The sequence below is a fragment of the Saccopteryx bilineata genome, chromosome 1 (assembly GCF_036850765.1).
Source record: "Saccopteryx bilineata isolate mSacBil1 chromosome 1, mSacBil1_pri_phased_curated, whole genome shotgun sequence".
Lineage (NCBI taxonomy): Eukaryota > Metazoa > Chordata > Mammalia > Chiroptera > Emballonuridae > Saccopteryx > Saccopteryx bilineata.
Window position 1 is genome coordinate 158,400,081 of NC_089490.1, and position 22,405 is coordinate 158,422,485.

Below are 22,405 nucleotides of genomic sequence, written 5' to 3' on the forward strand. Positions count from 1 at the left end.
GATATCGTTCCTTATTCATATCTTATTGTTGTTCCCCGTTCTGGGAAAGACTCTAATTCTTCTTGCCTAAGTTGACGCATCAGCCACCAGTTCTCTGCCCCAGGATCTTTCCTTGCCTATCTCTCTTACCCAGGCCTATTGGGCAGAATCACCTTCACTTTTCTGCTATCTTGCCGACATTCATTCTAAGTTTTGCTGACAGCCTTCCATGCCCCATTCTGCTGTTTACAAACTTATCCATCCTCGAAGGACCAGCTCCAGGCTGCTCTCCCCAATTAGGTGACATCAACCCCTTTCCCTTTTCTTGTTACTCCCGGTATACTTTGATTTGTGCCTTTCTGGTAGCACTTACCACACTTAGCCATGGAGTTAATCTGTGGACTTGTCAGTCTGCCCAACTTGGTTATAGGTTCCTGCCTCACACTTCGCTCCTTTGTATTCGCTCTTCTGTCTGCCGACTTGGTGGGGACTCAGTGATGCTGGTGAGTTGGTTGTAATCACAGCTCCACGCTGAGGGAGGGTGGAGAAGACACTGGGAAAGCGGCTGTGCATGCACCTAACTTCACCTTGGCACAACGCAGCACATGCTTCCTATGGGAAAAGAAACAATTCAGCAAGAACAGGGACCCGCCAAAGCCCTGGCTGCTTGCCTCTGCAATGGGACAAAGTCGTGTATGTTTCCTTGAGACGTGGTGTGGTGCCCTGGTCAAGGAAATAGAAGACATCTACCATTTCCTCACTCCAGGACATGGGGAGAGTTACTCTAACCTTTCATTGCCTCAATTTCCCCATATATCAGGCGACAGAAGAATAATAGTACCAACCTCTAGGCTTTGTCTTGAGAATGAAATTAATACAGGTTTCCCCTGCTATCCAAAAGTAGAGCATTCCTATGACACCCTTTGTACACTGAAGTGGTATAAATCGAAGAAGCAATTATGAACTTATATGAAAAAAATTTGAACATTCCCAGACCGCCCAAAGTAACCGGCCAAAGGATACTGAATCGCACAGAAAACCTAAAAGAGCGCTGACACATAGAGCAAGAATGATGAAACCAAGACACAGCCTGTGTGGAGCGTGGTAGGGCCTCTCTCGTGTTCGGGTGCATGCAGCCTTCACAGCGGCTCACTGCTCAACAAATTCTGAATGCCATTTTCGCCTTTTGAAACATCCTCTTGAGATTGCTTTCGGCCAATGAAAACAGGTACTAATGTAGGTCTTTCATAAAAGGCGAGTGGCATAACACAGACTTTTTGAAAAGTGGGACATTCTGGCACTTCTAGATATACCCAGTATATGTCTATTATTTTAAAGTTATTATTACTCATAAGCTGTGTTGCACCTGGAAGGCAAGAGGCACACATCAGAAACTAGAGAGACTGGAGGTGCTCCTCACGATGGGGACTATGGCATTAGTGGTTGAAAATGTACCTTCCTGTCAAAGGCCACAAATAGGGACCCTTGGGGGTTCAGATGTGAGAAAAGGCAGGGAAGGACTGTAGACTTAGCAGTCCTATGAAAAGGATTTCAATCAACACCGATCATACCTTATTGTTTCTAGTGTTCCCCATTGACCCTGCCCCAGAAATATGAGACCTCTGGCCATCAGCCCTGGCAACATCCTCCCCAACCCCATCTCTTCTTTACCCTGTTAAGTTCCAGTGAAGCTTCTCAGCTTCTATTTCAGATAGGACAATGACCCACCCGATGTTCCACTTCCTGTGACTCACAGGAAATGTGAAATCCAAAGAGGCAAATTGTGGCTAGGAACTTGAGTTTTAGGGTGACACAAGTCACATTTTAGTTAATTGCTCACCCCTTCAATCTCTCCCTTCAATCAATCAGATGCTCTGATCTGAAGGTGCTTCCCCACAAATGTGTATTCTGAAACCTAACCCCCAAGGTGATGGTGTTGGGAAGGGAGGCCTTTGGGAGGTGATTAGGTCATGAGAGTGGAGCCTTTGTGAATGGGATCAATGCTGTTATAAAGGAGACCCCAGAGAGCTCCCACTCCCCTCCCGCCATGTTAAGATACACTGAGGACCCCGTCACCTGGAAGAGGGCCCTCCCCTGACCATGCTGGTGATCTCTGGTGATCACCCTAGTCTCTGACTCTCAGACTCCAGACCTGTGAGAAATACATTTCTGTTATTCACAGCCTTGTGGTGTTCTGTTACAGCTGGGGCAGGTCACTGTCCCTCTGGGGAGGCTGTCTACTTCTCTTATGGCTTTGGACTCAGTTCCACCTGCCTTCCTTCCCAGCTCCATAGGTTTCATGCTAACGCAGTCGGTTTCATACAGCATAGTCTCTCCAGGCAACATCCAGCTTCTAGATTTGTGTGCTCAGGGTCTCATGGTGGTAGGCTAGCCTCAGCCTAGTTCATTTGGGAAGTCTGTCGTCTGGCCAGATCAGGGCCGGCCAAAAATCCTACAGAGTCCATTCTAGGCCAAGATCAAAGCAGGCATGTGGGAATGACAGAGACTTCTAACCTCCTGCGTTTCCCCCTAATTATCTAACCTTTCACTCTTTGGGAGGCAGTTCCTGAGCAGGGTTCTTGTGCAAAGTAACTTTTGTAACATGCCAATTACTTGTGACCAGCCTGTTTCAGGACGCAGGAAGTCTCCTTTGAAATGTCTGAGCACATTGAACCCAGGCTGGGAGAGGACCAGTGGTGTGATTCAGCCAGTTTGCACCAGTTTGCACGGGTTCGGAGGAACCGATACCTAATTTTTTGTTGAGTTTGGCGAACCGGTTGTTAAAATGGCACTGGTAATCAGGGTTCTCCCTAACATGGATGCCTGACCAGCCGCCCAATGTGGAAATCACAAATTTACATTCCTTACTCTTTTTTTTTTTTTTTTTCCGAAGCCGGAAACGGGGAGAGACAGCCAGACAGACTCCCGCATGCGCCCAACCGGGATCCACCCGGCACGCCCACCAGGGGCGATGCTCTGCCCACCAGGAGGCGATGCTCTGCCCATCCTGGGCGTCGCTATGCTGCGACCAGAGCCACCCCAGTGCCTGAGGCAGAGGCCACAGAGCCATCCCCAGCACCCGGGCCATCTCTGCTCCAATGGAGCCTTGGCTGTGGGAGGGGAAGAGAGAGACAGAGAGGAAGGAGAGGGGGAGGGTGGAGAAGCAGATGGGCGCTTCTCCTGTGTGCCCTGGCTGGGAATCGAACCCGGGACTTCCGCACGCCAGGCCGACACTCTACCACTGAGCCAACCGGCCAGGGCCCTCTTTTTTTTTTTTTAATGTTCATCTGCAACAGCGTATTTTAAGTGCCCCTAGTAATGTTCATTTTGTCCATCGGTGAAAAAAATTGCAAGTGAGGACACCAATCAAAAAGCAATATGGAAATATCTTAAGTAACAGTTTTAGTGTTTTTTGTCAGGTATTATTTGATATTTTTTCATTAATATTTTAAAGTTCTTATAACACAGTCTAGTTTTTATTTTTATTTTATTTATTCATTTTTAGAGAGGAAAGAGAGAGGGAGAGAGAGAGACAGAGAGAGAGAGGAGAGAGACCAGACCAAAATTTAACCAAGTAAGCTAGAAGATCTAATTGGCTTTATGAAGTGATTCATGAATCAGCCAGCATCCCATCCAGCAACTAGAAGGACACTCTGAGGGGTTGTACAAAAGATTTTTATAGAAAGAAAGTTGGGACAAGGGAGCTATTAACAAAAGAAAATTAAAGATTATTTTGGGGCCAAGACATATTTTTGTAAGGGAAGAGAAAGAGCAGGTTTTTATTGGGCAGAGTGCCTCTTCTTTCTGTGGGGCGATGAAGAGGGCTCCTGTCACAGATGACCTCATTTGTGTCCACCAGAAAAGTCCCTGACTCGTTGATTAAGAATTATGTTCTGGGAGAGGTTGAAACTACAATTAGATCAGGTATTAAATCTAGTTGTTTCATGGGCTTTTAGCACAAGTGACACCATTTTGGGCCTGTGGTTTTCTCTTTAACAGTGCTAATTTTGGGTTGTTTCTGAGAAAGATGAAGGAGAAAAATAGCTCTTTCCCCAAACTACTGACCTCTCTGCTTCACTGATATGTACTCTCTATCCTTCACCAAATTTTACTCAGGTTCCCCTGAGCCTTCTTCTCAACTAGGCCTCACCCCTTGACTGCCATCCCTGACCTGACAAGCTCAGTTCAGCAAGAATCCCCTCACTCTTGATATCTAACCAAGTTCATCTTAGTGATGTTCATTTACTGAGTCTCCCACCTTGCCCACAGGCTATAGACTCCAAGCTGCCCCTGTTATAACTGAAAATGTGTTCAAGCTCTCTCTTCTATTGCAATAGTCTTGAATAAAGTCTTCCTTGCCTATTTAACTTCATCTTGTGCAATTTTTCTTTGTGCTTGCATGTGCACACACATAAACTCTTAGTACCGCATGCTTAATAAACTCCCTGGTTCTCCTGGGTTGTCTCATTCTCTCTTCTGCACTCAGAAAGTCTTTTGGGGAAAAATATTCAGATATAGGGTGAAGACATCCATCTGTTACACCTGGCCATGGATCCCTTATCAGGGAAGAGCTGGTCACTCTCACTGGGGCCTGCGAGTGACTGCAGGGCTCTGCTCTGCTCTGTAGTCAGTCAGCTCTGTGTCCAGCAGACTCTGGAAAGAACCACTGCTGGCTTGGGCTAGAGGCAAGAGGAGGGAGCCAGTAGGGTGGGAGTGGAATGAGCACCCAAAGTGTCTCCCTTCCAGGCTCTTCTTGGCTCCCATCCCTTGAAAAGGGCTGTCCTAACCTGGGTTCCTGCAGATTTCTCTGTCATTAGAGGCGTTTCTCACATATCTATTTTGGAGCTGCAGCTGGTTGCTTCTCAGAATAAACAGAGCTGTGATATTGGGATAAAAGAAGACAGGCATTTCATCTCCTCTTTACGCCCTCCCTCTTCCCAAGTTTTTAAACCTTCCTTCTCAAAGGTCTTGCCCTCAGACCCCTTCCACTTCCCTCCCTGCCCTGCAGCTCTCTTTCTACCCTTTTATAATCACAGGTTCCCCTCCCAGGCACGTACGGGCCTTGTTATGGCCAGGCCTTTACTAGACGTGGGAGCTCCACGACCTGCAAAGAACTCAATTTCATATATTCAGGACTGAAGTCAAAGAATGTAAGAGCTGGTCCAGCACCTTATGCTTAGATAAAGCAGCTGAGATCCCTGCTGGGGGTGTGCCATGCCCTGTGACACCCTGACTGTGAAGTTTTTCTCTTACCTTTCTATGTCACCAGAATGGCTGTGTTGTACTGAAATCATTGAAAATGGAATTTGCCGTCATAGGGCCAGGAAGAGAAATCAGACTTGTTTGGGGCACAGCACATGTGGGTTATCCAGTGTGTTTATGAACTGAAATGTCTTTCATGAGGGATCAAGGCAACTGGGGATACTCCTGGCTACTTGGAGGTTGGAGGGTCTGGTCAGTAAGGAGAGAATGAAGAGACTTGTGTGTGTGGCCACATTCAAGACCAAGTCATTCATCATCCCTTGTGCCTTCTACCTGAAGTGGGTCTGACAGTGCATTCGTATTTGTACAGCCTCTTACCCGCCTCTGTCTGGCCTCTTGGGAGCCCTCCCGTCATGCCTTTGTGCTTCCCCGTGTCCTGCTCCTTTCCCATGCTTCCCGCGCTTTCCCTTTTGTGAGCTCTTCCCGACCCCGCTTGCCACCTGTCCTGCATCTGCAGGCTGCTCTGCACCCTCAGCCACACGGGGTTACGGGAAGAAAGGAAAGAGGTGATGGTTTCTAGAAATTGTGCACATTTTCTCAAAACCTTTGTTTCTACCTAGAACCAAGATGGTCAGCCTCACTGCAGTCGCTCTATGGTCTGGTCTCAACCTGGGCATAGAACCAGCCAGCCTCTTCTGTTAGCTGAAACAGCTCTGAGAAAAGGGGACAAGCCGAGGCTACTGTAGTGGGTTTCCTTTCTTGCTTTTGTTTTATTCTTAAAGATGAAACTGTGGTTAGACCCTCAAATTAGTCTTTAGAAACCTCAGTGGACAAACTAGTAGCAGAGCCCGTTGCTGTGGGGAGGCGGAGGGGTGCAGAGTTGTGAGGGACCTACACTCTGAGCACCCCCATTGTAGGTGTGAGTGTCAAAGTGGGCACTGGAGACAGCCTGGTTCTTTCATGCACCCTGGGAGGGGGCAGAGGATCAGGAACGTGGGTTTTGAATTCAAGTGAACTTGGGATTGTGTCTCAGCCCCACCATTTGGGCTAGTTATTTAAGTGTCTCTGAGATTCTATTTCTTCATCTGTAATATGAAGATATTAACAGTATCTGTTTTGAAGAGCAGTCCATTCAATGCATAATGAATTGAACATTTCTTCCTAGCTAAGCCCTGGTCTAGGCACGAGCATACAGTGGTGGGAAGGACTTATACAGCTCCTGTCCTTGTGATAGTCATGCGCTCTGATAAGGAGACAGGGTGTTGTCTGGATTAAATGAGAAAGTGAAGCGCACAAGTGCTTGATAAGTTGTAATTGTTATGATTAGATTCAGCACTAAAAATGTAGTATAAATGGTCAGGCAGAGAATCAGAAAAGGTGTTTTCACTCTAAAATGTTTAGCCTCTTCTTCAGATTTATAGTTCTCTTTTTAAGGAGAACATATGGTAAAGGTTTCTCAAAGAAATAGAACCAATAGGATATCTATACTTATGACATATATATATATGCATATAAATCCTAAATATATGATACATATATATGATGCATATATATGTGCATACATATAAGGAAATTTATTTATTTTTAATTTTTAAATTTATTCATTTTATTGAGGAGGGGAGGAGAAAGAGAAGTGGGGGAGGAACAGGAAGTAACAACTCCCATATGTGCCTTGACCAGACAAGCCCAGGGTTTCAAACCAGCAACCTCAGAGTTCCAGATCGATGCTTTATCCACGGCGCCAGCACAGGTCAGGCCTTATAAAGAAATTTATTATAAAGAATTGGTTCACATGATTATGGAGGTTGGCAATGACCAAGATCTGCATGCAGCAGGCAAGCTGGAAACCCACAAGAGGCTGGTAGGCTTGAGACTCATGTTGGAGTCTGAAAAACAGGAAAAAGCCAATGTCCCACAACAAGGACCGTTAGTTAGGAAGAACTCTTTCTTATTCCAGAGAAGATCAGCCATTTTTGCTCTATTAGGCCTTCACCTCATTGGATGAGGCCCGCCCCATTCTGAAGGGCAATTTGCTTTACTCAGTTTATAGATTTATATATTAACCTCACCCAAAAACACCCTTATAGAAACAATCAGAATAATCTCTGACCTAATATCTTGACACTCCATGGCCCAGTCAAGTTGATATATAAAATTAAGTAGCACAGGGCACCATGGTTGAAAGGTGCTGCAGCTGAGAAATCCTTTGGGGAAGAGCTGAGTGACCACCCCATCCCGAAGGGAAGGATAGCCCTGGTTGAGGTCAGGACAGGATGCAATCTAGGCTCAGTCTAATTTAAAGAATTGTTTTTGTTAGTTTATACTATGCTTTGTAAATTTGTGCCGACCCTTAACAATTAACGAGTTTACATTAAAATCTAAATTTCTAACTTCTCATAAAAAACTAGAAGTGGTCATATGGAGGTCAGGTATCAGAACTGGGACTGCTCCTAGCCCAAGTACTGGCTGTTCTGTTGGCTTAGCCTTCAGCACCCATGCCTGACTTGCTGCACTCATATGTGTTACTACTCCTCTGCTTTATGAGAAAAGACACTCTGACCTGAACATCAGGCCCCAGTAGGGAGCACAACAGCATGTATGTTATTTTCTTGTAAGAACAGATGGGGCCAATATGAGGTTGTGTACAAAGCACACATCTGGCCTTGGCTGGTTGGCTCAGTGGTAGAGCATCAGCTCAGTGTATGGACATCCCAGGTTCAATTCTCAGTCAAGGCACACAAGAGAAGCAACCATCCACTTCTCTCCTCCCACCTCTCTCCTACTTCTCTTCCTATTCCCTTCCCTCAGCCAGTGGCTCAATTAATTTGAGCATCAGCCCCGGGAGCTGAGGAAAGCTCCGTTAATCCGATTGCATCACCCTTCAGTGCTAAAAATAGCTCGGTACTCGAGAATCGGCTCCAGAAGAGGCTTGCTGGGTGGATCCCGGTTAGGGCACATGCGGTAGACTGCCCACTATCTCCCTTCCTCTCACTTAAAAAAAGAAAAGCACACGCTCACAATTTTGTCCCTGGTACCTTCATAAGCTTCTTTGACAAACTGCTACTAAAGTGCCCTCAGGACCATAGATCTTCCAGAGCTCTTTGAATGGGAGGAGCCTTGAGTGGGGTGAAAAGCTCAGTCCCTTCCAACTAAGAAACAGCCCAGCCATCCCAGGTACTTGGTCTTAGGTAAGTTGCTTGGGGAGGACCAGTAGCTTCTACCTGCTTATCATGTTCTGTAAGTTTGTACCAACATTTAAAAATGAGAGATTTCTCATTCAAAATCTCATGAAATATGATAAGTGGTTGCATGGAGATCAAGCCTCTTTCCAGGTCAGAGTGTCTTTTCCTCTTTTTCAAGCTGGACCCTCAAATATGGGTCTTGGAATGGAAACCTCTAGAACCACAGAATCATGAAAAACATGACTCTTGACTTATGAGGCACAATGAAGGAACTGGGGGTGTTTAGACAGGAGAAGAAATGCCTCTTGGGGTAACAAGAGCTGCTTTTAAATAGCTGATGGAATGTCATACTGAAATGGGATCGAACCAATTCTGAATGTCCCCAGCAAGCAGGTGTCCAACCAGGGACTCCTGCTGTGCAAAGGCAGTCAGTGGCAAGCATAATGTAGACTTTTCCAGCAAAGAAAGTGCCTTTGAAGTAGAAAGGCCTGGTGCATAAAGCAGTAAGACCCTATGGCTGAGGAGGCAGCAGGGACTAGAAAGGGGATTCAATTATTAGACCAAAAGTAGACTGGTTCTGGAGCTGCCAGCTTCTGTCATGTGTGGTACACACAGACAGTGAAAGTACAGGTAGACTGGATGGGATGTGAATCCCCAAAGGGGTTGCCTGTTTGGGGGGGGACCCAGGATTTATTTTAAGCAAGAATGGTAAGACACAAAGACTCGGAGACGACCAATCGTTTATACTCACGGGTATCTAGAAACAGGAGGCACAGGAGGCTCTGCAGGGCCACACGAGGGAGCACCAGGTCAGTCAGCAGGCAGAGGGAGCAAGGGAGAACCGTGAGCAAGATTCCTTAATGTGGTTTTCTCGGGAAGGAACAGGTGAGGAAAGACAGGCAGGCTTAGGATAGGTTAGTTTGGAACATTTCATGGGTTCTGGGGCACAAGGCCTTTCCCTACTTGTCCTCGGGCATCTGGTGGCCCTAGGGTGATTGGGCAGGAGAATGGTGGCTTAGAGTATGGGTGCGGATAAAGGAGGTGGTCCGTACAGGCTCTGGAGGGGTTTGTTTGCATATGAAAACACCCTCTAAACAATTGGCTAGCGTTGGGAGGAATAGTCCAGGGTCAGCAAGGCCCCAGAGGCTGAAGCACAAATACAGGAACTAGAAAACATGGTTATTACAAGATTCTGCACACATGCCTGAGGCCCAAGATCAGTTTCTCGATATGAACCAGGAGGAGAGCACAGGACAACATATGTCCACGTGTTTTTCTGGCCTGAAGGTGCTGTAATCAGGTAGCACATTCAAGCCTAAAGTGACTCAACAGTCCAGACTTACTCCTTCTGTATAGAAAGGACTCTGGGCCCAGAGATGTGAACCAGCTTGGTTAAAAGCCCAGGGTAAGTTGCAGAGCAGGGCCTGGAACTCAGTGATCTCTTGGTCACTGGTGCAGTTGGAAGGGACTGGAGGTAGAAGCCATGGGGTCTTATTCCATGAGAGTTCACAATAGGATTACCTGACCTAGGAAGTGCCTCTGCCTGCAGCCTCCAGGGTTTCTGGGGCAGTAGGAAGACCAAGGATCAAAATGTAAGTTCCTGCCTGAACATCTCTCATGACGCCCCTTACTCTGCCGTAGACATACAAGGAAGACTTAGGACACAGGTCTTAGATCTGGGTGCAGCCTGGGACGAGAAGACCTCACTCAGGTCCCAGCTTTGCCCTGCACCAAGTGTCTGGGTTGGGCAGCTTATTTTCCTCCCTGGCATCAGCCTTGCCAACAGATCCAGTCATTCTCAACCTGATGTATATCATATTTCTTGTTAAAAATAAGATTCTTGTCCTTTTGCCCCACCTGCTTGTTCTGATCAACTGTCTCAGGGTAGGGCACCTGTGTTTGTAACAGTCTTCCCCGGAGGGGTATTCACCAGACTGGAAAGCACCACACTGGATAATCTCAGACCCACTCCAACACTAAGTCCTATAGTGTTCTGGTCATCTGGGTGGGTCCATGTGGGTAATTCATTGGCATCTCACCACAGAGGCAGCCAGGGAGGGACTAGAGAGCCAAAGTAACTTCTTAAGGTCACAGCTACTAGATAAGGAAAGGATGGGAGCCAGAACCTAGAGCTCTTGCCTGTGTCAGTCCACTTGAACTACCGTAACAAAGCGCACAGACCTGGGAGTTTAAATAGCAGACATTTATTCTCACAGTCCTGGAGGCTGGAAGTCAAAGATCAAGGTGTTGGTAGGGTTGATTTCTTCTGAGGCCTCTTTGCTTACAGATGGCTGCCTTCTTGCTGTATCCTCATGTAGTCTTTTCCCTGCATGTAGCTGGTATCTCTCTGTGTTTAAATTTCCTCTTCTCATAAGGACACCAGTCAGATTGGATTAGGGCCCACCCTAACAGCCTCATACCTTACCCACTACTTTGAAGGCCCCATCTCCAAATACAGTCACATTCTGAGGTCCTAGGGGTTAAGGCTTCAACATAAGAAGTCTATAGCCCTGTCTCTGGGCTGTGTTCTTGCCTCTGCTCTGCATGCCTCTCCCATGGTGGCCTCTCCCTCCCCCAGTTATGCACTTTGCCCTACTTCCCACCTTTGTGAGCCCAGCTGTATATACTAAGTGCACCATGTCCATCATGTCTAGTTCAGTATTCTGTCCATATGACCTGTTTGTTCCCAGAAGGGCCGTGGGCCACAGCAGAAAGCAGGGAAGCCTATGTTCTGGATTCTTTATTCTCCTCACCTGGCACACAGCCATGTTCCATTAGGACCCAACAGTCAAATGATGGCAATGTTTACAGCCCAGAATAGAACCCATGAGTGGGAGGTTAGGCTGCTCAGCTGGTGCTATGGGGACTGAGCGGCATGTGGCTGCCACCTCAGTTCAAGGCTGAGCAGGGACCAGAGTTCGGACTGAGCATCGAACAGGAGGCACAGCTGTGACTGCAAGGTTGTGGGAGAGTGACTTTCAACATCTATATGCAACTCTAAAATCCTAAGAACCTAAGCCTAGACCCAGAGATCTGGGTGCTGCAGGGCAGGCCCCAGCCAGGTAGGCGTGGGCAGACCCTGGGGGCTTAACCACCCTTACTTTGCCACTGCGGGGAGGCTGCCAGGCTGCGTGGCCTCTGGAAGTGTCTGCCATCACTGGCGTCAGCATAGCTCGTCCAAAATGATTGTTATGGGCTTCTTGAGGTTGACATTAAAATGTGTATGAGTGGCTGGTGGTCCTGGTATGGAATGATCTGTGCCTTTCTGAGCCAGTGTCCCCTCCCCTGTAAAGGGGCCAGTTCCACCTCAGAGAGAGGAGGAAGGAGAAAGGGCAAGCGCTTTGTGAACTTGTCACTTGTTACTGCATGTGTAACGGAGAGTGTATCTGCTTTAGACCGCCATTAAAATGTAGACTTTCTGGGAGGGCGAGCACATTGGCTCAGGCTGGAAGAAGCTTCTCCCAATAGTCCAGGCCACAGTGGGCAGGGGCATGTAAAGACCAGGGAGGTGTTTGATGCAGGTGTGGAAGGTTCTGGAAGACAAAGGCCTCCTCCTCTGTTTGACTGTAGTGGGCTAGCATCATAGTTAATCCATAGGGATTGCCTGGACTCCAGCACATACCAGGGGATTTACTCTGGGTGAGACCGGCCTCCTGACAAGGACTCAGGTCCTCGAGTTCTGTGGTTGTCTGCCATCAACGTCCGGCTCTGTTCCCCACAGCAAACATTTCCGCTCTGATGGCTCTGACCTCAGTTTTCTCATCTGTAAAGTGCAGGAGGTAAAAACTGATCATTTATAAGTCCCTTCAGCTCTGGTGCTCACCACCTGTGAGTTTGTAATCTTAATTGTTTCATTTCCTCCCTCAACCATATCCTACATTCTTTTTCTTTCCTTCCTAACTACTTCCCATCCCTCACACTTTCCCCCCTCAAAGCCCTCATTTCTCCTTCAAGGACTCTGGGTCTCTCCTTGCAGCTAATGAATTTTAGCTCTCAGAATTTTAAATCTAAGAGAACACTTTAGGAAGAATCTAATTTGGCTCAGTGGCTTTAACCTGAAATTTAGGGCCACTGAAAGGTATTTTGGGGGGTTCTGCAAAGCTTGAAGCATTTTCAGCTGAACAGTGGAGAATGAAACCACCCAGGAACCAGGCTACCCCTTTGAACGGTTTGAACTATTTATGCTCAAGACCCTGATAGAAACACATTCCTCTCACTGAATCCCCTCATTGTTTAGATGAGAAAACTGAGGTCCAGACAAGTGAAGTGACTCGGTCAAGTTATCTAAGTATCTTTCTGGCATTGAAGTTGGATGTGGTTCAAAAGAATTTAAATGATATAGCTTTTGTTTGTGTACATGAGGTAACCAGAAAATTCTTAGTCCACAGGAGAGAAGTCACAGGACTGGTTCCTCTGGGGGCTGTTGAAGACGTGGGTGTGGACAAAACCCCCACCCTGTCCTCTCACCCACTTTTGTAGGGCCCTCCCGGCTCACCTGCCAGAGCCTTGTTCCCAGAGCTGCCGCAGGGCACTTCGTGGGCTCCGCTGTGCTCTCTCCCTCCCGCCTGTCTGCGGTGAAGCTGTGGAGAAGTGGGTTGCTGTTAGCTTTTTTTCAGACTTCCTGTGTGCCTCAGAAACCTCAATGAAAGAAGAACTAAAGGAAAAGGGGCCAAGGACTGTTATGTCAAACAGACTTATATCCGACACGGGGGGAGCTGGACTCATGATTTTTATAGAACTACAGCCCAGGACTCTGACACCCACCTCCCTTCCCTACTTGGCTGCTGAGGAATAGAAGTGCTTGGAGCTGGACATAGGTAGCAGGGTTCTGGTTATTTGTAGACTTGGGTCGAACATATCAAAGTGACTCTTGAGAAGTTATTTATCGTTGAAACCAAAGCCATCAAAAGGAAAACCTAGGCCCTGGCCGGTTGGCTCAGTGGTAGAGCGTCGGCCTGGCGTGCAGAAGTCCTGGGTTCGATTCCTGGCCAGGGCACACAGGAGAAGCGCCCATCTGCTTCTCCACCCCTCCCCCTCTCCTTCCTCTCTGTCTCTCTCTTCCCTTCCCACAGCCAAGGCTCCATTGGAGCAAAGATGGCCCGGGCGCTGGAGATGGCTCCTTGGCCTCTGCCCCAGGCGCTAGAGTGGCTCTGGTCGCAACAGAGCGATGCCCCGGAGGGGCAGAGCATCGCCCCCTGGTGGGCAGAGCATCGCCCCCTGGTGGGCGTGCCGGGTGGATCCCGGTCAGGCGCATGCGGGAGTCTGTCTGACTGTCTATCCCGGTTTCCAACTTCGGAAAAATACAAAAAAAAAAGGGAAAACCTAATTACCTCTCTACATAGCTGTTCGAATTTTCTGATTTTCTGTGTTTCCTTGCCTGCATACAATCCAGTTGTAACCATGGGAACGTATTTGTGTAAGAAACATGCATATAATCATTGGAGTTTTTATATGACTTTAATTGCAAATGCCTAAGTAGTCTCCCTATCAATTATCTTTAGGACCAACAGGAATTAATTTGTGAGGGAAGTTCTGTAGCTGGGTGAGAAGGACAGAATTATGCAGAGACATCTTTCTTTCTTTCTTTCTTTCTTTCTTTCTTTCTTTCTTTCTTTCTTTCTTTCTCTCTCTCTCTCTGTCTCGCTCTCTCTCTTTCCTTCTTTCTTTCCCTCCCTCCCTCTCTCCTTTCTTTCCCTCCCTCCCTCCCTCCCTCCTTCTTTCTTTCTCTCTCTCTCTCTCTCTCTCTCTCTTTCTTTCTTTCTTTCTTTCTTTCTTTTCCTTCCTTCCTTCTTATTCTTTTTTTATTTTATTTTCTTCATGGCACATTGTTGAGCTCTCTGCCCATAAACTCCCATTCTCGGGACCTGCTAACAAAATTGTGATTCACAGGGACCCTAAGCGTCAGTTGGTCTAGCCTGGCCACTTGGCTCTGAGTCTGTATGCCTGACTTTGGGTCCATGAGACCTTTCTCTTCCATAGCTCTTTTCAAAGAATAACTAATTTTGCTAACTTTCAGGTTTAGGAAATTTTGGGTTGGGTTTTCCTTTTGTATTTTATTTTGATTTTCTAACCAGGGAAGAAAAAAAAATCCTACCACAGCTTGAGTAGTGGTTGGGCAGATTGTGAGAGAAGAACTATGAGCCGGGAAATTTCTTTGCCACCACACTCAGGGTTCTCCTACCTCGGAACTAGCTTGGCTAGAGTGGTAAGCAACCAGAGTTCCCCCAAACTTTCTGATTTTCTGAGCTCTGAATAACTGAAACCACCTGTTTTTTCTCTTTCTATTTCTTCATAATGGGCATGGGTAACAACAAAAAATTCAAACAGAAACCACCACGATGCTCAGAAATCAGACTCGGAGATACCCAAGAAGGTCTTGCACTTAAAAATCGAAACTCCCTGAGATAGGTCACTATACCACGTGTTTGTTGATCACCACCTTGGGGTGGGGGGCCTGGGGTCCAGCTGAGTCTTCACATTTCAATCTCTTGGAAACTCAATGCTCACAGTGAGATGAGGGCTAACTCAGCTGTTCTCCACCCTCCCTGCTGTGTGTATCACAAGTATTTGGGTTGTTATTTTAAAATACTGAGGGTTGGGCCCCAGCTCCAGAGGTCTCCATTCATTAGGGTAGAACTAAGGCTTGAGATATGTCCATATACATATGCATATATTGTTAAAGTAAAATTATTCTGATACTTGTTAAAAAAAACAGCAAAATAGAGTTTATTTGGGGAACCATTACAATGGAGCAAAAATTAAAATAAAACAAAGGAAAGTAGGGATTTATAGCCAAGGAGCAGGGTGAGGTGAGGGAATGAAAAATTACTACAATGGCAGGTTAATTCTTTTCTAAATGGACCTAACCAGATTCTTGATGAAGGCAGGCCAGAGTGATCAAATATTCCCTAAGGGATGAGGCTGATATGTGTGTGGTCAGGGCAAGAAGTTTGATCAGATAGCAAGTGTACTTAGCTATAGAATGTGCAGAATCTGGCCAAACACATTGAGCAGGATTCTTGCTAAATCTGGACTCTACAAGGATAGAGATAGAAGCTGAAGTTTGGATCTAGTTGGGCAGAGGATTCAAAGAAGTCTGATTGAAATTTGGTCAAGGACAGAATCTTTGTCAGTATCTATGTGGACACATGTGCATATAGATAGCATGAAGAAGCCATGGGACCAAGTGCTGCTAAAGGTGATATTTCAGGCCCAGCAGTCTAACCTTCTCTCCATGAGAATCCAGGGCCCAAGTGACATGACCCTGAGGTGTCTAGGGACCAACACCTCCTTGCATGGGCAGTCCCAGACTCTAGATTAGTGCAGGGCAGAGCAGTCAAGATCACACTTGGAGCCAATGGACTTTGTTTAAATCATGTGTCTATTCCCTACTTGCTATGTGACCTATGGGAAGTCTCTTTGTTCAGCCTCAGTTGTCTCATTCATGAGATGGGTGATAGTAGTGCCTATCTTATAGGTTTGTTATTAAGATCGAATGGGTTCATCGTGCATGTGAAGTTCTGGCCTAAGGTTGGCCTAGGGAAGTGCTCTGTGTTAACTGCTGTTATCTCTCAGAAGTGAGCCCTTTGACAGGCATGGGGAGGGTCAGGAAAAAAGAGAACATGTGCTCAGGGTCTCTCAGATGAAGAGGGAAACGAGTCACAGTGGAGCAAAGGCCGCCCTCCTTCCCAGAGGCATTGCCAGTTGCTCTCTTTTCTTGGAAGATGGCCTAAAGTTGAGGATATCTTTCTGTAGTCTTAGGGTTTTACTGGCAGATTTTACCTATTCAACCTAATCTTGATTTTGGATAGGATCCAGAAATCTAGATTTCAGAATCATATTAGCTTTCTAGTCTTTCTTTGGAGAGGACTGGCTAGTCTCTGGGCTACGTGGAGAATCCAGAAAGTAAGACTGTATCTGCGGAAAACCTAGAGGTTGATGGCAGAAAGGGGACTGGCTTCTATCCTGTGGAAGCCACTTTTCTTTTTTAATGAAAGAGGGGAGATAGTGAGACAGACTCCTGCATGCACCCCAACTGAGATCGACCCAGCAACCCCCTTCTAGAGCTGATTCTCAAGTACTGAGCTATTTTTAGCACCCGAGGCTAAAGTGCTCAGACCAGCTGAGCTATCCTCAGCGCCTAGGGCTGACACTAGAACCAATCGAGCCACTGGCTGTGGGACGAGAAGAGGGAGAGAAGGGGGAGTTAGAGGGGGGAGAAGCAGATGGTCACTTCTCCTTTGTACCCTGACTAGTCATTGAACCCGGGATGTCCATACACTGGGCCAACACTCTATCCACTGAGCCTCTGGCCAGGGCCCACTTATTTTTTAAATATATGTATTTAACCAATATAACAGTAAAAGAACTTAAGATCTTTAAACTGCATGTAATTCTAAATATCAATGCATTTTTATGTATATAGTTACAATCAGTATGTTATCTCCATTCCCTGTCATTTAACACTTTTATATAATATAAATATTTTCACATATTACCACCATTCATATTGTTATCATAGAGTTTATCACTATTGATATTGCTTAAAATGCCTCCTGAGCATTTGGTTCTAATCTTGCTATTTATTATAAATACTATAGCTATGAACAACTCTGTGCAAATGATCCATGCCCACCTTTTTAGATGTGTGTGGGGACATTTCTTAAATGTAGGGGACAGTCAACACGTACGAGTTGTTATGTATTTAACCAGCTTGCTCTTCAGAAAACCAGTTCTGAATTGACTGGCCATTGTACCAGCTCATTTCAAGCCTATTCACATTGTAAGATTTTATTATTATTATTATTATTATTTTATTTTTATTTTGTATTTTTCTGAAGCTGGAAACAGGGAGAGACAGTCAGACAGACTCCCGCATGCGCCCGACCAGGATCCACCTGGCATGCCCACCAGGGGCGACGCTCTTCCCACCAGGGGGCGATGCTCTGCCCCTCCGGGGCGTCACTCTGCCATGACCAGAGCCACTCTAGCGCCTGGGGCAGAGGCCAAGGAGCCATCCCCAGCGCCCGGGCCATCTTTGCTCCAATGGAGCCTTGGCTGCGGGAGGGGAAGAGAGAGACAGAGAGGAAGGGGGGGGGGGTGGAGAAGCAAATGGGCGCTTCTCCTATGTGCCCTGGCCGGGAATCGAACCCGGGTCCCCCACACGCCAGGCCAATGCTCTACCGCTGAGCCAACCTGCCAGGGCGGATTTTATTATTTTAATATCAGTATCTTGGCTTGTTTAATAAGTTTGTACTGGTCCCTCAAAGTTGTTTTCCTTAGCATTATTGACTGCTGAGGATTTTTTCCATCCATTTTAAATATTCTCAAGACTTTTCACAGACAGGTGGCATCCTATTTACTTGGCGGGGCATCTAAATTGCTGATTCATCCAATTCGCATTAAAATGAAAGCTGATTGCTGCAGGGTACAGATGGGGGGCATCATCTTGTTTAATGATTTTGCTATCTGTTTACATAAAGCAAATTTGTAGTGTTTACTGGACTTGAAAAGAGTAGCAGATTGGGGGTTGGCAGGTGGAGAAGCTTGTTCAAGAGGATGGTTTGGTTGTTGTCAGGGTGGTAATAGATGAGGGACAACATCTGTACTGGTAGACGTGGGTTTGTACTTTTTGGTTGAAAAAAACACAACTACTTGAATTGTTTATTTTTTATTGTCATTTTTATCTGTTTATTAAATGTATCGTAAAAGATTTGTTATTCTGTCACCATCATTATTATACATATTAGTATATCAAAAAGCCAGTATTCTTTTTAGTGCTGCATGGCTAGAAACTGATGAGCTTCTGTGTAAGTTTCTGTTTGAGCAGAATTCCGGGACCCACATCAAGAAAGCAGTGCTTTGAGCTATCCTATTTGGCACAAGAATAATCTTGATAAGTGGACACAAAGCTCAGAGTGGCGGGCTCATTGACGGGACTTGGGCTGTAGGCTGTTTCTGTTGGGCTCAGATGGGAAATCTGAGCTCTGGTCCAGCCTCTACCACTTAACAAAGGTGACCCTAGGCCCTTCTCCTCATTCTCCAAATGGGAGTGGCATCGGCCTTGGAAAACACCAGCAAGATAGCAAGGGGGCCAACACTCTAGAAAGGGATGCACAGTGTGTGGTCTGCCAACATAGAGACCCTCTGCCCTCCTGTCTGTTACACTTTTCTTTTTTTAACTTTGACTTGGATTAAGAAGTTGGAAGTTGGGTTCATCTTTGCATGGCAGCCCTACAACCATTTGAAACAAGCAATCCGTCGATACTTCTCAAGACATTTTCTCCCTTTAGTTGTTAGGATCTGTATTACATGATGAGGTCCTCAGTCACAGAAGGCTCTGAAGGTCCTCACCCTCATTAGTCTCTCCAACCGAGGGGTCCTGGACTGGCAGTATGTAGATGTGGTCACGTCTGTGGAGAGCTACTGGGAAAATCAACGTCCTTATTTAAAGATATGCTGGTAACCCCAACACTGCGTGAACTTCTCTGGCAGCTACCATATTCCCCCATGTATAAGACGCACCCTTTCTCAAAAAATTTTGGGTCTAAAAACTGAGTGTGTTTATACAGTGGTTGTGGCATTTCAAATGCCTTAGTTGGAACTGAGGATGAGGCAATATATGAAGACAGTGATTCATCATCAGACACAGATGAGGACAAGCTAATGGATGGGAGTTTTGACAGTGATGAGGAGTTGTATGAATTTTATGATGAATAAAACTTGAGTTCAATAACTTTATGTAGTACGTTTTTTAAAATTTTCCGGCCCCCAAATTAATGTTTGTCTTATAAATGGGAGCATCTTATACATGGGGAAATATGGTATATCATAGTGACTGGGAGTTCATAGTTGGCTTAAGCCCATTTTTTAAAAATTCATGTTGTTGCTAAGCCACATCTTCCTCATGCCAGGCTGGGGAAGACTTTTTATAATCTACTCGAAGACTGTCACATTTATCCCATTTTGCAAGTTGCATTTTGTAGCACTAGCCCTGTCTTGTCAACCTGTGTAGATTTAGGGAGTTCTTTGTGGCCTGCAGTGAAAGTCACAGTCTCTGCTAATCCTGTACTCAACTTGGTGCTTCCAGTCTGATGACCACAAACTCCTTAATGCCAAATTAAAAAGTGTGAACTAGGTCCAATTAAAACAGCAGTCATTCCTCGGCTTACTACGGACATGGGTGTGCAGCCATGGGGAGACACCATTTGACCAGTTAGACATGCATCTCCTTGTCATTTAGCCTCCATTAACCACCCAGGAAATTGGGGAAGAACTCAGTCAAACACCTAGCTGAAGTATTGATTCTTCATAATGCCAGATTTCCCTGCCAACCCTGTAATGCACACAGAGAGGGAAATGAAATTCACTGGAGCTGAAGACTGGGAGAGAAGGAAAAGGTTGAGACCATGACTTGAAGTGGAGAGATTGGAGATGAATTTAGTTTGGGGTTAGAAAGGACAAAAAGTATGGTTTTAAAAATTACAATCTGCAATTTTAGGAGACTATAGAGTAACAGAAGCTCCTTGGAGGGAGGAGAACATCTTTGCTTTTGTGCACCTTGTATCTTGCTGTCTTGAAATGCGGGGGTGACAATACCACTGTGGGGACCAGGTGACATCAGGATCAGAGGCAAGTTTGAGGCAAGTGACTCTGAAATTGCCGTCCTCCCCTGGGCTCTCTCACTGTTCAGGCAGTGGTGTGCCGGAACCTATTTCTCTCCAAGTCTGTTTCAGGGAGCTCAACCCGAAATTAGGGATAATGGGAGCATTTACACCAGACAAATTGGCAAATGCTACAAAATCAAGTCACAATTTTCCTGGATTATCAGTTGTAGAAAATACCTCGGCCTCACTCAGATTGCTCCTGCTAACTCCTACCTCACACTTGTGCTTCTACCTATGGCCAGAATTATATATTTTAAATGAAAATCTGCTTCTCCACAGGGTAAAGTTCAAATTCTTTAGCATGTTGCCACCATCTAGTCTCATTTCCCAATAACCCCTCCCACTCTCCTCAGCCGCCCTCCATCGGGTCATGTGGCTTCCCCGTCTCGCTGTGTCACCCTTTTCTGAGTTCCCGGGGCCCCTGCAAGTTCTCTTCTGTGCTTCCCTGGCACTGAGCTTAGACCCCTGTCAGCCCACATCATACTCTGGCTGTTTGGTTTTCATCTTTTCCTCTTCACTGGATTGAGAGTCTCTGGACCACAGGAAGTCCTTTCCCTCTTCTGCTGATCTTTGTATGTTCAGAGCCTGGCATGCCCTGCCCCCAGACATAGAAGGTGGAGGCAGGGGTGGAAAGGAGGAAAAGAGCGAAGGAGGAAGGTGGAAAGAGGGGAAGGGGGAAGAATAAAAGCAAGAAAAGAAGGAAGGAAGGAGAGAAAGAGGGAAGGAGAAGGGAAGAAAGAAAGGGAAGGGGACTGTCTGAGGGAGGAGAAAGAAGAAATAAGGGAGAAAAACAGGTCAGCCAAAATCACTCTGGAACTGGTGAATAAGGAGTGAGGTGAGCGACTTTGTGAAGGGCTGGAGAAGCGGTGGAGGCCAGAGGTCACAGAGAAAGTAAGAAATACCTGCCCAGCGGCAGGGATCACAATCCTTGAACCAGTGAGGAGAATAGAAGCTTCATTAATAAAGAAGGACGAGTAATACATCTCAGTTTCTCCCCTCCTGCCCCCTGAAAGCCTGCTCCAAGTCAGCTGACCTCAGGTTGGCAGGTATTGGCATGAGAATGATCCTAAGTGGGTCGTGGTACGGGGGTGGAGGGCTGAAAGTGTGCTAGAGTCTCAGGAAAGGTTTTTTGAATGACATTGAATTATAGCTGGTGAATAATCACAACTCTTCTGGTTCTTTCCTCTGCAAGGTAGTGTGGAGGGATGCTTAATACGTAGGGGAAAGGATTAATCAAATGATGGGATGGGTGATCCTGGAACCGGCAGGCCGCTGGTCCCAGGGGCTTGAGCTGGGTAGAGGGCGCTGCATGGAACCAGCAGGGCCCAGCGTGCCCAGAAACTCAGGCCTGGTTCCCCAAGACTGCAAGGTCGCTGCCAAGTAGTTAAGTGGCAATTCTCAGCAGGCCTTTGCAGAGGAAAGGCATGCGTTCCCCATTTTGTTGATGTGGAAATGGCAAGAGGAAGTGACTCAGAGACGGTGGAAATAAAGTGTCTTGTGACATTCTGGCTTCTGCGAGACCCAAAGGGCTGGTGTTTCAAAGTTACCATGAGGCTTCCTTCCACGCTTCTGCAATGTTCTCAGGGCAGCCTATGGCCCTATGTGTGAACAAAGACAGGAGGTCAGGGTGGTCCTTTTAGGAGGGCAGGTGGATGGAAAAGGGTAGGGGTGGATGGAAAGGCAGCCTCAGAAACAGGAGACAGACGGGGCTGCTGCCACCACCAGATCCTGGATCTGCCAGGCCAGCTTAAGTTTTTACAAGTGGGGATGAGTATTGGGTTTTTGATTCTTTCTTCTGCCAAGTCACAGGCATTTAAAATATACATGTGCCAGGGAGTTGACATAAATAATCTCTGATTCTCCAGAAAATTTTATAGGATGGGTAATGTTAGCATCATACCTCAGGAGAGGAAACCGAGGCCTTGCAAGGTGACCTTGTCCAGATCGTAGAACTGGTAAGTGGCAGAACTTTCAACTTTGGAGATGATGCATTTTAGCTTCCGGCTCCGTGTCTGCCCTCATGTCCGGTTCCCTGAGAGGCCAAGCTTCGCTGTCAATTTCAAAAACCTGTTGTCATCATTTCATTAGCTAATGAGGATTTGAAATCCCCCTAAAAGGTGGAAAGACATAATGTTAGAATAAAAGACTGCCGTTTAAATGGGCTACACTGAGCTTTAGATGAATTTTCTGCCGTGTCCTTATTGTTTCCCTTTTGCCATGGACATGGAAAATACCACCAAAGGCCATCATCCACCTACCAACTTCTCTTTGGGAACTCTGACCCATCTGGCCTAAGTTCAATGAGACTCAATCAGTGGCAAAGCTGGGCACCTACTCCAAAGCACGGTGGCCGGAGAGCCATGACACAAGACCTCT

General features: G+C 46.4%; 1 protein-coding gene across 5 annotated transcripts in view; it reads left to right on the forward strand.

Annotated features, from left to right (window-relative positions):
• Positions 1-22,405, forward strand: part of PTK2B (protein tyrosine kinase 2 beta) — a 128,947-nt gene that overhangs the window by 40,439 nt on the left and 66,103 nt on the right. The window contains exon 1 of one of the 5 annotated variants that reach the window (XM_066278567.1): positions 11,407-11,425. The exons of the other annotated variants lie outside the window; for them this stretch is intronic. The gene's annotated coding sequence lies outside the window, so the exon portion shown is untranslated. Of the gene's footprint in view, positions 1-11,406; positions 11,426-22,405 lie in introns of those variants that run through there. 5 annotated transcript variants of the gene reach the window in all.